The sequence below is a fragment of the Mauremys reevesii genome, unplaced genomic scaffold (assembly GCF_016161935.1).
Source record: "Mauremys reevesii isolate NIE-2019 unplaced genomic scaffold, ASM1616193v1 Contig111, whole genome shotgun sequence".
NCBI classification, from domain to species: Eukaryota; Metazoa; Chordata; order Testudines; family Geoemydidae; genus Mauremys; species Mauremys reevesii.
The window spans coordinates 36,452-51,004 of record NW_024100729.1 but is presented as its reverse complement, the minus strand read 5'-3'; positions in this window follow the sequence as shown (position 1 = coordinate 51,004).

Here is a 14,553-nt window from a genome sequence, read left to right as displayed (position 1 = left end):
CACTGTCTACTCCAAGAGATGCTATTTGTAGCAGTGCCACGGCAGCGATTTAAGTGTAGACAGAGTGAAAGTAGATCTGGTTCAACTTTGCACTCTGGATGCTCAGGCACCTAAGACTAGAGTAATAATAACAACAGTGCAGTGCACCTGCATAGTTGGCGAGTTTGAACTTGTTGCAGGGAGTGACTGACCAATAGATGCCTAACCCAGTCCCTTAATGACTTGTACAACTACTTGATATGTAGCTGTTTCTATTACATGATGATTCTGTTCTCACTGAATTGTCACTTCAAATTACTCAGATTCAGCTTCCCTAGCACACTCACGGCTGTGCATTGGGTGTACTTGTGTCCTTGGGTGAACAGCGAGAATTTCTGCCCATTCCCTTCCAGCTGGAGCAGGACGAGAGTGTATGTTTGTGTGAAGATGACATTGCTGAAGATTGTTCCATTCCCCACTCTGACAATTCCAGACTGTCCCTTTCCTAGTCAAATCTCAGCACATCATTCCAATAGCTGGGAGGCAGGTTTACTCACAGGGGCACTGAGAATTTTTTCAGGGGCTGGTGCATGAACTTAGCCTTGCATTCCACCTCCAGTATTTCATGGACTAACAGCAGCGAAGAGAAAGAGCAGACCCAATATCCCTGGCAGGATGCAGGTGCCATGATCCGCTGTCTGACTATCGCCAGTAGGGAGTGAAGGGTTCACTGAAATCAAATGCCCTGGCTCAGACCAGAACACAGGAAGATTTTTGCTGTTCATGGATCTGTGCAAAGGGAATTGTGTCTCTGTGTAGAAATTGGGGCGAAATGAAACATCCACATGAGTGGCCCAATGCTCTAGGAATGTGGGAGGACTCGGAGCTGAAATGATTTAACAGGGGTTTGTATTTGTACCCTGATTAAAATCTATGGCTAAAGGCAGCCACTGTTGTTGATACTTGTGCCTGTGTAGGGACACCCCAGTGGGTGTCAAGTCCGTGTCTTCTGGGAAACAGTCAATTATTTTATCAAGGTACAAATTTCTTGTGAGTATAGTCAAGGTCTAGACTCCAGAAAACAATACACTGCTGATAAGAGGAAGTACATAAAAAGAATTGGCAGCCACCATGGGCATAACTCTGAGGTGTCGTGTGTCACTCTCCTTTCCCGTTGGTGCCCGCTCCGTTCCCTTTGGCCTTGTAGTTGACAAGGGGCAAGCTGAACATCTCCTCAGACACCAGGGAGTGTTTATGTCCATTCCTCACGAATTTACACAGGGTTTGATGTTGCTGCTTTCAGTCCTCTGGCTCTGCCGGGATGAACAATTCAGGCTGTCCCACTGAACTGAGAGAGAAGGAGGGGAGAGAGGGTCTCGGGTTTGACGAGGGGCGTGTGCTGCTATATATACCTGCTCTTGAAAAAGGAGTGTTATTGTTGTCTGGCTGCGAGAGTCCTGGTTCCCAGGTCGCCCGTCGCCGGCTCAACAGTTTGGGACTGGGTCACTCCCTTGGCCCCACCTGCTGCTTGGCGCTCCCCCGCCCGGGGCCCCGTCAGTGCAGCGGGCCAGGCAGCGTCTGCCTGCTCGCTCCAGTGGCTGACCTCCCCATGGCAGGAGCAGGGTGGGGCTGTGCCTCAGCGCGCTGCTGTCCCGAGCCCCTGCAGCCAATGGGACACTGTGGGGTGATGCCTGGGGCAGCAGCACATGGAGGCCCCAGCCTGCCCCACCTTGGAGGCGCCATTGTTCTGCCCATGGAGCTCTTACAGGGATGGGAAAACACCTCCAGTCACTGTCTACTCCAAAGTGCTATAGCAGTGCCACAGCAGCCTTTTAAGTGTAGACAGAGTGAAAGTAGATCTGGTTCCACTTTGCACTCTGGATGCTCAGGCACTAAGACTAGAGTAATAATAACAACAGTACAGTGCCTGCATAGTTGGCAGGATTTGAACTTGTGCAGGGTGACCCCAATAGATGCCTAACCCATTCCCTTAATGACTTGGTCACAACTACTTGATATATAGCTGTTCTTTTACATGATGATTCTGTTCTCACTGAATTGTCACTTCAAATTGCTCAGACCAGCTTCCCCAGCACACTCACGGCTGTGCATTAGTGTACTTGTGTCCTTGGGTGAACAGCGAGAATTCCTGCCCATTTCCCTTCCAGCTGGAGCAGGATGAGAGTGTGTTTGTGTGAATGACATTGCTGAAGATTGTTGTTCATTCCCCACTCTGACAATTCAGACAGTCCCTTTCCTAGTCAAATCTCCAGCACATCGTTCCAATAGCTGGGGGCAGGATTTCTCTGGGGCACTGAAATTTTTTCAGGGGGCTGGTGCATGAACTCAGCCTTGCATTCCACCCTTGATGTTTCATGGACTAACAACAGCAGCAGAAAGAAAGAGCTGAGCCAATATCTCCCTGGCAGGGATGCAGGTGCCATGATCCCGCTGTCTATCGCCAGTGCAGGAGTGAAGGGTTCACTGAAATCAAATGCCCTGGCTCAGACCAGAGACACAGGAAGATTTTGCTGTTCATGGATCTGTGCAAAGGAAATTGTGTCTCTGTGTGAAATTGAGGCAGGAAATGAAACATCCACATGGTGGCCCAATGCTCTAGGGAATGTGGGAGAAGGACTCGGGCTGAGAAATGATTTAACAGGGGTTTGTATTTATTGCCCTGATTAAAATCTATGGCTAAAAGGCAGCCACTGTTGTTAGTACTTGTACCTGTGTAGGGACACCCCAGTGGGTGTCAAGTCCATTGTCTTCACAGGGGCAGTCAATTATTTTATCAAGGTACAAATTTCTTGGCCAAGGTATAGTCAAGGTCTAGACTCCAGAGAAAACAATACACTGCTGATAAGAGGAAGTACATAAAAAGATTTTGCAGCCACCATGGGCATAACTATGATGTGTCGTGTTTCACTCTCCTTTCCCTTTGGTGCCACCTCCTTTCCCTTTGGCCTTGTAGTTGACCAAGGGCAAAGCTGAACATCTCCTCAGACACCAGGGAGTGTTTATGTCCATTCCTGCGAGCTACACAGGGGTTTGATGTTGCTGCTTTCAGTCCTCTGGCTCTGCCGGGATAAGGAACAATTCAGGCTGTCACTGAACTGAAGGAGGAAGATCAGTTTTTGACAGGGAGAGGGACGCCTCCTCTTAAAGGTGTTTGTCTGGCTGGCAGTCCTGGTTCCCAGGTCTCGCCCATGCGGCTCCAGCAGTTTTGGGATGAGGTCACTCCCTTGGCCCCACCTGCTGCCCCCAGGCGCTTTCCCCCCCGCCCAGGGGCCCCGTCAGTGCAGCGGAGCTGAGCAGCGTCTGCCTGCTCGCTCCAGTGGCTGCCGGCCCTCCCATGGCAGGGCAGGGTGGGGCTGTGCCTCCGCGCTGCCCCTGTCCCGAGCCCCTGCAGCCAATGGGACACTGTGGGGTGATGCCTGGGGCAGCAGCACATGGAGGCCCCCAGCCTGCCCCACCTTGGAGCCCCAGGTAAGCGCCACACTCCTGACCCCTCCCAGAGCCTGCACCCCGGTCCACACACGCCTGCCCCAACTCCTCCCACAGCCTGTGCCCTCTCCTCCACACACCCCTCCCGCCTGCCCCAATCTCCCTCCCAGAGCCTGCACCCCACCCTCCTCCTGTTCCCCTACCTCTGCCCCAGCCCAGAGCCTGCACCCAGCACCCAAACTCCCAGAGCCATGACAAGGAATTTTTGTGCCCAAGGCAAGGGCCGGCTCCAGGCTCTTTGGCGGCAGGTCCCTGAGTTCCTGTTGGAGGAAAGGACCTGCCACTGAATTGCCACCGCGCTTCATTCATCCTTCGGTGGCAATTTGGCAGCGGGTCCCTGAGTCCTCTTGGAGAGAAGGACCCACTGCCGAATTGCTGCCAAGAAGTGGCAGCGGTAGAGCTGCCGCCAAGCGCCGCTGATCGTGGTAGAGCTGTGCCCTCCACTTTGCACGCCCGAGGCAAGTGCCTCACTCGCCTCGCCCTTGTTACAGCGCTGCAAACTCCATCCCAGAGCCTGCCCCCCAGAACCCCACCCCCACCCAAACTCCCACCCAGAGACCAGCCGCTCACCCCATCTGCACCCAAACCCCAGAGCCTGCACACCTCCTGCACCCCAATCCCCAGCCCAGGGCCTGCACCCTAGACCTCCTCCCCACCCAAACTCCCTCCCAGAGCCTTAGGCAGGTTGGGGAATGGAGTTTTGGGGGACGGGTTCTGGGCAGTATGAGTGACATTATTGGCCCACTGGGAGGACTGGAGGACTGGCCCTGGCCCTAAGGTAAATTGAGGTTGAGACCCTGCTTTAAGGGATTGGAGCAATGCTGGAGAGACTGACGGGCAGGGAGCTGGGGAGCTGTGTGTGCCCCAAGGAGAGTTGTTGTTGTGCTCTGGTGACACAGAGCGGGGGTGGGGAGTTTGTAAGCTGTGGTGTTTGTACAGAGATAAAGTTTACTAACCCCACATTAAAACTGTTCCTGCTCTGGGCTATACATGACACTCTTTGTTGAGAGTATAGCTCAGTGGGTGAATGTTTCCCTACAGCATAATGGGTTCCTAGTTCCAATCCAAGTGATTCCCTTAAAAAGCTTTTTCAAATGAAAATCGATTTCCAGACCCATCTCCAGTATGTTCAGGAGTTTGCTGAAGGCAGGGAGTGGCGGGGTTGAAATGAATTTAAACTCTCAGCATTTTCCTGTGCAAATGACTAAAGACCTAGCAGAGCTGTCCAGCAGCTGAAATCAGTTCCAGTCCTCGGCGCTCTAAAGCCTGGTCTACACTAGGCATTTAAACCGGTTTTAGGAGCATAAAACCGATTTAAAGCCACACCCGTCCACACAATGAGGCACCGTTTATCAATTTTAATGGGTCTTTAAATAGGTTTCAGTACTCCTCCCGGACGGGAGGGGTCGCGCTAATATCGGGATTTACTTATCGGGCTGGGGTTAGTGTGGCCACAAATCGACGGTATTGGCCTCCGGGTGGTATCCCACAGTGCACCACTGTGACTGCTCTGGACAGCACTCTGAACTCTGATGCACTGGCCAGGTAGACAGGAAAAGCCCCACGAACTTTTGAAATTCATTTCCTGCTTCCCCAGCGTGGAGAGCTCATCAGCACAGGTGACCACGCACAGCTCATCTGCACAGGTAACAATGCAGTCTCCTGAGAATCGAAAAAGAGCCCCAGCATGGACTGCACGGGAGGTACTGGATCTGATCGCTATATGGGGAGAGGATTCAGTGCTAACAGAACTGCGTTCCAAAAGACGAAATGAAAAAGTATTTGAAAGAATTTCTAAGGCTATGACGGATAAAGGCCACAGCAGGGACTCACTGCAGTGCAGAGTGAAAGTTAAGGAGTTCAGACAAGCCTACCAGAAAACCAAAGAAGCAAACGGTAGGTCCGGGGCAGGTCGAAAAACATGCCGCTTCTATGCTGAGCTGCATGCAATTTTAGGGGCTGCGCCACAAGTACCCCACCCTGACCGTGGATTCTGAGGTGGGGGTCGTAATCTCTGCCATGTCTGAGGACTTTGCGGATGGGGAAGATGAAGATGAAGAAGAGGAGGACGACCTAGCAGAGAGCACACAGCACTCCATGAGCCCCAGCAGCCAGGAGCTTTTTCTCACCCTGACGGAATTACCCTCCTCCCAGCCCTCCCAAGCAACTATCCCAGACAATGACGCCATGGAAGGGACCTCTGGTGAGTGAACCTTTGCAAATAGCAAACATTGTTTTTTAAGCAAGCGTTTTTTAATGATTGATTTGCCCTGAGGACTTGGGACGCATTCGCAGACAGTATAGTTACTTAGAAAAGTTTGTTAACATGTCCGGGATTGAGAGGAAATCCTCCGGGGCATCTCGATGAAGCGCTCCTGGAGGTACTCCAGAAGCCTTTGCAGAAGGTTTCTGGGCAAGGCAGCCTTGTTCCGCCCACCATGGTAGGAAACTTTACCACGCCATGCATGTAGCAAGTAATCAGGTATCATTGCATGGCAAAGCATAGCAGCGTATGGTCCCGGTGACTGCTGGCATTCAAGAAGCATCCGTTCTTTATCTCGCTGTGTGATCCTCAGCAAAGTGATATCGTTCAGGATAACCTGGTTAAAAATCAGGAATTTAAGTAAGGGGATGGCCATTTTCCTACTGGGTTCGTGGACTGCAGCAGCTTAAAAAAACTTTCCTGCACTTAGCCAAGCGGGGAGGGAGGAGTGAAATGCCGATGATCTTTTCGTGTTTGGTCAGCGGGGATCTTCCTAAGCTACCAGCCACGCAGTGGGGTGGGAAGGGTGTTGATTAGCAGGGAGCTAGCATGGTATTAGCCATGCGTTGGGGGGAGGGGTAAATCACTACAGAAGCCGAAAGACAGTGGCTTACCATGGCCGCATGCAAACTGAATTCTGATGCCTGGACCTGTGTCTGTGAGATTAGTAACTCCAGAGCTGCAGGCACTCAGTATTAAGATGAAAAATGCGACCTTGTAGGGAAATCACATGTGCTATGTAAGGTGAATAGCGCTGTTCACTGTGAAAGAGTATAACCATTGTTCTGTAAAATGTATCTTTTAAAATATTTCTCTCCCTCATGCAGCTGCAAATTTTTCAAGTGTCCCTCCTCCATCCCAAAGGCTAGCACAGATAAGGCGGAGGAAAAAGAAGATGCGAGATGAAATGTTCTCAGATATTATGGAAGTTACACGCAAGGAAAGAGCTCATCTGAATGAGTGGAAGGACGTGGTATCAAATTACAGGAAAGATGCCAGTGAACGTGAGGACAGGAAAGACACCGGAGATGAGAGGTGGCGGCAGGAAGATCAGCAGGAAAATCAGCAGTGGCGGCAGGAAGATCAGCGGTGGCAGGATGCAACTCTGGGGCTGCTGCATGATCAAACTGACATGCTCCAGCGTCTGGTGGAGCTTCAGGAACAGCAGCAGGATCACAGAGTGCCGCTGCAGCCCCTGTATAACCACCCTCAACCCTCACCATGTTCCACATCCTCCTCACCCAGACGTGTAAGAACGCTGGGGGAGGCCTGCACCCGCCCACTCCACCCCCGTGGACAGCCCAACCAGAAGGCTGTCATTACTGTGAAATTTTTAAATGGCCTTCTCCATCCCTCCTATCCTCCTCCCAAACCACACCCTTACTTCTCTCCCTCTTTTTATAATGAATTAATAAAGAATTCCTGATTTTTATACTATAGTGACTTTATTTGCACAAGTAAGCTGTACTCAACGGGGGAGGGTGAGTTGCTTACAGGGAATGAGTCAATCAAGGGGGGGTGGGTGTTCATCAACAAACACAGCAGTCACAGTGTACCCTGGCCATTGATGAAGCTCGTTTTCAAAGCTTCTCTGATGCGCACCACTTCCTGGTGTGCTCTTCTAATCTCCCTGGTGTCTGGCTGCGCGTAATCAGCGACCAGGTGATTTGCCCCAGCCTCCCATCCCGCCATAAAGGTCTCCCTTACTCTCACAGAGATTGTGGAGAATACAGCAAGCAGCAATAACATAGGGGACATTGGTTTGGCTGAGGTCTGAGCGAGTCAGTAATGTGCGCCAGCGCGCCTTTAAATGGCCAAATGCACATTCCACCACCATTCTGCACTTGCTCAGCCTGTAATTGAACAGATCCTGACCACTGTCCAGGCTGCCTGTGTATGGCTTCATGAGCCATGGCATCAAGGGGTAGGCTGGGTCCCCCAGGATAACGACAGGCATTTCAACATCCCCAACTGTTATTTTCTGGTCTGGGAAGTAATTCCCTTGCTGCAGCCGTTTAAACAGAGTAGTGCTTCTGAATACGCGAGCGTCATGAACTATCCCGGGCCATCCCACGTGGATGTTGGTGAAACGTCCCTTGTGATCCACCAGAGCTTGCAGCACCATTGAAAAGTACCCCTTCCGGTTTACGTACTGGATGCCCTGGTGCTCCGGTGCCAAGATAGGGATATGGGTTCCATCTATCGCACCCCCACAGTTAGGGAATCCCAGTGCAGCAAAGCCATCCACTATGGCCTGCACATTTCCCAGAGTCACAACCTTCGTAGCAGCAGCATAGAGAATGCTTTGGCTACTTGCATAACAGCAGCCCCCACAGTAGATTTACCAACTCCAAATTGATTCCTGACTGACCGGTAGCTGTCTGGCGTTGCAAGCTTCCACAGGGCTATCGCCACTCGCTTCTCAACTGTGAGGGCTGCTCTCATCTTGGTATTATGGCATTTCAGGGCAGGGGCAAGCAAGTCACAAAGTTCCATGAAAGTGCCCTTACGCATGCGAAGTTTCGCAGCCACTGGGAATCGTCCCACACCTGCAACACAATGCGGTCCCACCAGTCTGTGCTTGTTTCCCGAGCCCAAAATCGGCGTTCAATCGATAGAATCTGCCCCATTACCATCAGGATCTCCAAAGCGCAGGGGCCCGTGGTTTGAGAGAATTCTGTGTCTACGTCCTCATCACTGTCATCGCCGCGCTGCCGTATCCGCCTCCTCCTCGCCTCGGTTTGAAGGTCCTGGTTCAGCATATACTGCACGAGAGTGCGTGAGGTGTTTAAAACATCCACGATTGCGGTATTGAGCTGAGCAGGGTCCATGCTTGCTGTGCTATGGCGTCTGCACAGTTCACCAAGCAAAAAAGGCGCGAAACGGTTGTCTGCTGCTTTCAGGGAGGGAGGGGTGTGGCTGTACCCATAACCACCCGCGACAATGATTTTTGCCCCATCAGGCACTGGGATCTCAACCCGGAAATTCCAACGAGGGGGGGAGGCTGCGGGAACTATGGGATAGCTACGGGATAGCTACCCACAGTGCAACGCTCCAGTAATCGACACTAGCCTCAGACCGTGGACGCACACCACCGATTTAATGTGTTTAGTGTGGCCGCACGCAATCAATTTTATACAATCTGTTTTGCTAAACCGGTTTATGTAAATTCAGAATAATCCCGTAGTGTAGACGTACCCTGTGTGTCAGTGTAGATGCTGCTGTTCATTATATCACCATAACTGGCCTCCAGTATCCCACAATGCCCGCCGTGAACTCGCCTGCCCTGCATTCCTGCTACAGAGCCATGGGCCCTCCTTTCATTGCTCTGGGAAGTCCTGACAGCTGAGCCTGCTGCTCTGCTCCGGCAGCCAGGAGCAAATCACTGCCGTGGATGCTGCTCTCTCCCGCACTGCGAACACAAAGCTGGTGGCGGGAACTTCCTTACATGGGGGGCCACCGGCATCTGAACTGTGACACCCCCAGGACACCCCTTCCCTCGAGGAGGCTCTTACCTTCTAAACAGGGACGGCTGTTTTCTAGTAAAATCACTAAAAGGGAAGGAGAAAACTCGAAAGAGGTTCCTCCTGGCGCTCACGTCCGTGAACTCGAATACTCTCTCAGTCCTCAAAGAGAGACCTGGAGAAGGAGACTTGCTGAAGCAAAGCCACAGGGTCTCTGAGGTTTCCCTGGCCCTCACCCCTGTCCTGCCTGGCTGATGTCAGCATCTCTCTGTGAGGTCACCACCTCCCCACCACCTTTGACCAATAGTCTGAGGTCCTGCAAAAGGCCTTTGTGATGTCATTGCCTGTCATGGACTCACAGATCGTGCCCACTCATGGCCCTGTGCGGTCCGTGGGGGTTGCCCTTTCAGTGAGACAGCCCTTCTCGGAGGTCCACTCTCTCTCGGGGGTCAGGCCCCTCCACCTCCTGGAGCCGCACCTCTCTGAGCCTTAGCACGTCTGTCTCTTGCCGTGGGCCCCCCCCTCAGGGAGTCCACGCGCTCTGGACCCCTGGGGCCTCCTCACCCACGAAGGGGTTGATGCCCCCTGTTCTCTAGACTGGAGTGACTTTCAGCCAGCATAAAACAGGAGGGTTTATTGAGAGTTGAACACAGCACAGGAAACTCTCAGGGCCTCAAGCCTGGCCTCCCTCAGCACAGCATAACCCAATCCCTCTGCAGCCAGATGGGCTCTACCTGCTCCCCCTGTCCAGCCCAGAGCCACCCTGCTTCCCAGCTGGGCCTCCGATATCCCTGGCCCCAAGCCCCGCCTCTGTCCATTGTCTTCTCTCCAGGTAAACAGGGTTGCCTGGGCCTCCTCTCCTCTCCGTCCCCCTCTGGCTGGAACAGGTTGGTCACGGGGTCCTCTCCCCGCAGCCCATTGTCCTCTCACTGGCCAGAACTGGCTGTGACTCCTGAGCTGCGTCTCCGGGTCACCAGGTCACCAGTCACTGGGGTCTCCATCCTCCAGGCCAGAACATTGGCCTGAGCCGCCAAGAAGAAGTTCCAGCCCTGAAGGGAGCAGGACTTTCAGCACAATGGTAAAACTGCACGAGCACAACCACGAAAAGATTTAAACCCTCAATCGCCTGATCCGAAGTCAGACACCTTATCCATTAGGCCACGTGGTTACACAAAAAAAAAAGGCCCTCCAGGCACTTATTTGGAAAAGGCAAACACTGACACATCCAACGAAGTGGGGATTCAGCCACGAAAGCTCATGCTCCAATACGTCTGTTAGTCTGTGAGGTGCCACATGACTCTTTGCTGCTTTTGCAGACACTGTGTTTCTCAGGTCAGCTACTGAGGGGGGCCGAGACTCTTTGGGCACAAGAAGTCGAGTTCCCAGTGACACGTGAGACTTAATTCTCTGGAGCCAGGTGCAGGGCTTTGGCAGGGAGGCTCAGGCATGGGGGATTGTGGTGCTACGGACAGACCAGCTGTCTAGGTGTGGAGATTTATTCTCACTGAGGAGGAGGAGGGGGAATCCTGCTGATAGGCAGTGGCCAGGGACAGTGCAACCACTAGGCGAACTAGTCGGCCGCCCAGGGTGCCAAGTGGTTGGGGGCACCAAAAAACGCATTATGGGGAGGTGGGGGAGTGGAAGTGAGCTGGGGCAGGGGGCTGGGAGGTGCGGGGGGAGGGCTGCCCACAGCAAGTAACAGGGGTGGGAGCGTGCAGGTGAACCGCTCCCTGTCCCAGTTCACCTCTGCTCCGTCTTCTCCCCTGAGCACAACGCCCCTGCTCTGATTCTCCTCCCCTCCCAGGCTTGCCGCACTAAACAGCTGATTGGCACCACAAGCCTGGGAGACGGGAGACGTGGCGAGCTCAGGGGAGAAGGTGGAGCGGAGGTGAGCTGGGGAGGGGAGCTGCTGCAGGGGGGGCTGCCCGGCTTGTCCCCTGCCCCTGCACTCACTGCATGGTAAGTGGAGTGACCCAGCCCCAGCCTGGTCCACTGCCCTTGCTCCCAGCAATGCCGCCGGCGAGTGCTATGGGGCGGTTCCCCCTCCCCCAAGCTTGGGAGCCAGGGGAGCAGAGCAGGCTGGGGCCGCAGGTCTCTGTGGGGGGAAGCAGAGGGGGGCTGGTCCCAGGCCATCGTGGGACCAGGGGGGCCGGCTAATTCCTGTGGGAAGTGGAGTGACCCAGCCCCAGCCTGCTCTGCTCCCTTGGCTCCCAGGCTTGTGTTGGTGTTGGCTGGATTTGTGAGGGTGTTTGTGTACATTAGCAATTGTGTGTGTGTGGCTGGATTCATGCATGTGTTTGTGTATGTTTGCAACTGTGTGTGTGTGCGCATGCTCTGCTGCCCTCTGCCAGTGCAACAACCGTTTCTCAATATGTCACAGCCCCCATACCGTTGACCCCGATGGTGATTTCCCCATCTTACAAGGGCTGGCTGGCCTGACCCTTCTCCCCTCTGCGGAGTGTGGCAGGGGCTGCAGCTCACCCCCTGTGGGGCAGGAGTGCCACGGTGTGGGGTGCTGGGCTCCAATGCACCTGGAGAGCAGCTCAGGTGAGGCTGAGCAGGGCGTGTGGTGTCTGTTCTGCATTGCCTGGTGCTGGGCCATTGCACAATCCCCAGCCACGCCACACAGGTCCTGAGAGGGATTGGGGGCCAAGCAGATGATCCAGCAGGAGGATCATTCTCATTGGTAGCTGTCCAGTGGCAGTGAGTTCCACAGGCCTCGGCACAGGCTGTGTGGGGCAGGAGGTCCTTGTGTTGGGAGCAGTGGGCGTGAACTGTGTGCAGTTGTGTCTCTGTGCAAGATTGCGAATATTCTGGTGAGTGTGTGTGTGATTGAGAGTGCGGCTGTGGGGTGTGATTGTTTCTCTCTGGGGGTTGGGCTAGCATGCCCTCTGGGTGTGTTGTGTGAGTGTTCTTGGGATTGTGTGAGTCCCTTTGTGCGTCAATGTGTGTGTGTGTGTCACTTGCTGCAGGATACAAAATCCTGCAAAGCCACCACACACACAGAGCGGGGCTCAGCCCCACCAGCAGGGGGCAGCAGGGACACACACGTCTCTCCTGGGCCAGCGTGGACAATTTCCCATCACGACCCGGCACAGTGCTGGTGCCCCCGCACGGGGGTGGGCAGTGACCAGGTGGGGGGGGCAGGGACAGAGCTTTGGGGGTATGGGGGAGCAGGGGCAGGGAATGAGGGGGGCAGGGCAGGGCTTTGCGGGAAGGCCAAGTCTGTCTGCGGGTGTTTATAGCCGGGCTCACCCGGGGGAGGGGGGCGGGGCCGGGGGCAGCGGGAGTCGGGGGGTGACACGCAGCCAGTGCCGAGGCCCGGCGGACCCACCCACACCCAGATGCAGGGGGGGTGGGTTACAGCCCCAGCGAACAAGGGGCGCCGGGAACATCCCCGCGGGGTGGACACAGGGATCGAGTCCCCGGACAGAGCCAGACCCGGCCCGGACCCGCCCCGCACAGACCTGCCCTGTGCCGGGTGGGGCATGGCGGCAGGAGCTTCCCCGGCCCCGCCCCGACCAGCCGCTTTGTGCGGGGGAAGGGGTGAAGCGGCGCAGCACGTTCCTGCGCGGGGCAGCATCATACCTTCAGAAGCCACGGTTGAGAAACGGGTAAGTGGTAAGTGGGTCGAGGCTGGGGCTGGGAGTGGGGCTGTTGCTTGCTGGGGAGAGAGGTGCAGACAGGGGTAAGGGGGTCGAGGCCGAGCTGGGAGCCAGAGGCCCAGGCTGAAGGTGGGGTTGGGGAAGAGCTGGGACAGAGTGGGGCTGAGCGCTGCTCCCTCCATGGGGGCTGGCTCAGGCCCTGAGGTGCCCCCATGAATGTTCCTCTGTGTCCCCCTAGGAGTCATGCCCCACATTTTGGGGACCACTGAACCCTACTCGCTAAGCAGGGGCTAGTGATGCCAAAGCCCAGGGAAGGGAGAACAAGTGTGGGGCCCCAGCACTGGAACCATGACCCCCCATTACTGTCTGTGGCTCTGCCCCCTTCCACACCTTCCACCCACGGCCCCATCCACTGTCACCTCTGTTCCACCCCTTCCCCCACTGGCCCCACCCCGTCACTCCTTTACCCCGGCCCCGCTGTGGCCCCGAGACCAGAGATGCTCTGTGCCCCTGCTGCAGCCCCCGGGCCGTAGCAGGGAGTGGGAGCTCCTCCACTCCTGGGGCCGACATGGGGGAGAGTTTTCCAGGGGGCCCAGTTTGGCCAGGGCCCCTAGTCATGGGCCCCACTGCCCCCTGGGCGACGCAAGGTTTGGGGAGGCTGAGCCCCCCGAGCCTCCATTACGAGCCGCCCAGGCTACCACTGCTCAGTGTGGGGCCAGTCTCCCTGTGTCTCTGCTGTTCGTGCTGGGGAGCCTGGCCGGCCTTAGGGGTGGGGCCCCCTGGCAGCCGCCCAGGGCTCCAGGGGTCAAAGGGCACCGTGTGGCAGTGCAAAGGTGCTCACTGCTCTCCCCTGCCCCAGTGCTCCTCCGTGGCCCCACAGAGGGTGGGGGGAGCGAGGAGCAACACTATGTGCTCCATGCGTCCTGGTCACTTTCCCCACCTGGTGCTGTGATGGGAGCATCAGAAGCTGCTGCTCTCTGCCCTCCCCTGATGCAGCCCGGCTGAGGAAAGTGACCTGGATGCAGGAGCTCGGATGATGTCACTTCGCCCCTCCCCATGCCCTGCAGCCCCTCGGGTGCCCGGAGGAGCAGCATCCCAGGGAGGAGCAGGCAGCAATACCAGCGGCTCCATGTACACAGGTCAGTGTCCCCACATGGTTGCAGGAGGGGGTGCAGGGGTTAGGGATGAAGGGGGTGCGGCAGAGGGGCAATGGCTGGTGGCACAGGAGCAGGGGCGGCTCTGGGATTTGCGCCGCCCCAGTAGGGCGGCACGCCACGGGGGACGCTCTGGCGGTCGCCGGTCCCGCGGCTCCGGTGCATCTCCTGCAGACGTGGCTGCAGAGGGTCCGCTGGTCCCGCGGCGCCCGGGGCCCACCCGCCGGCAGGCCAGCGGATGCTCCCCCCAAGCCACCGGACCGGGGGGCCCACCGCAGGCACGTCTGCAGGAGATGCACCGGAGCCGCCTGCCGCCCTCCCACGGGATGCTGCCCCAAGCGCGCGCTTAGCGCGCTGGGGTCTGGAGTCGGCCCTGCACAGGAGGGGAGTGTGGGAGTTAAGGGCAAAGGCGACAGTGTAGGGGTTAGGGCACAGGAGGGGGCAGGAGTTAGGTGTGAAGGAGGCACAAGGGTTGGGAGTGCAGGAGCTAGCTGTAAACAGGGAGGCGGATCGTCCGGGGCAATGGGGAAGTGCCAAAGTACAAGTTTTGCCCCGGGCACCATTTCCCCTAACGCTGGTCC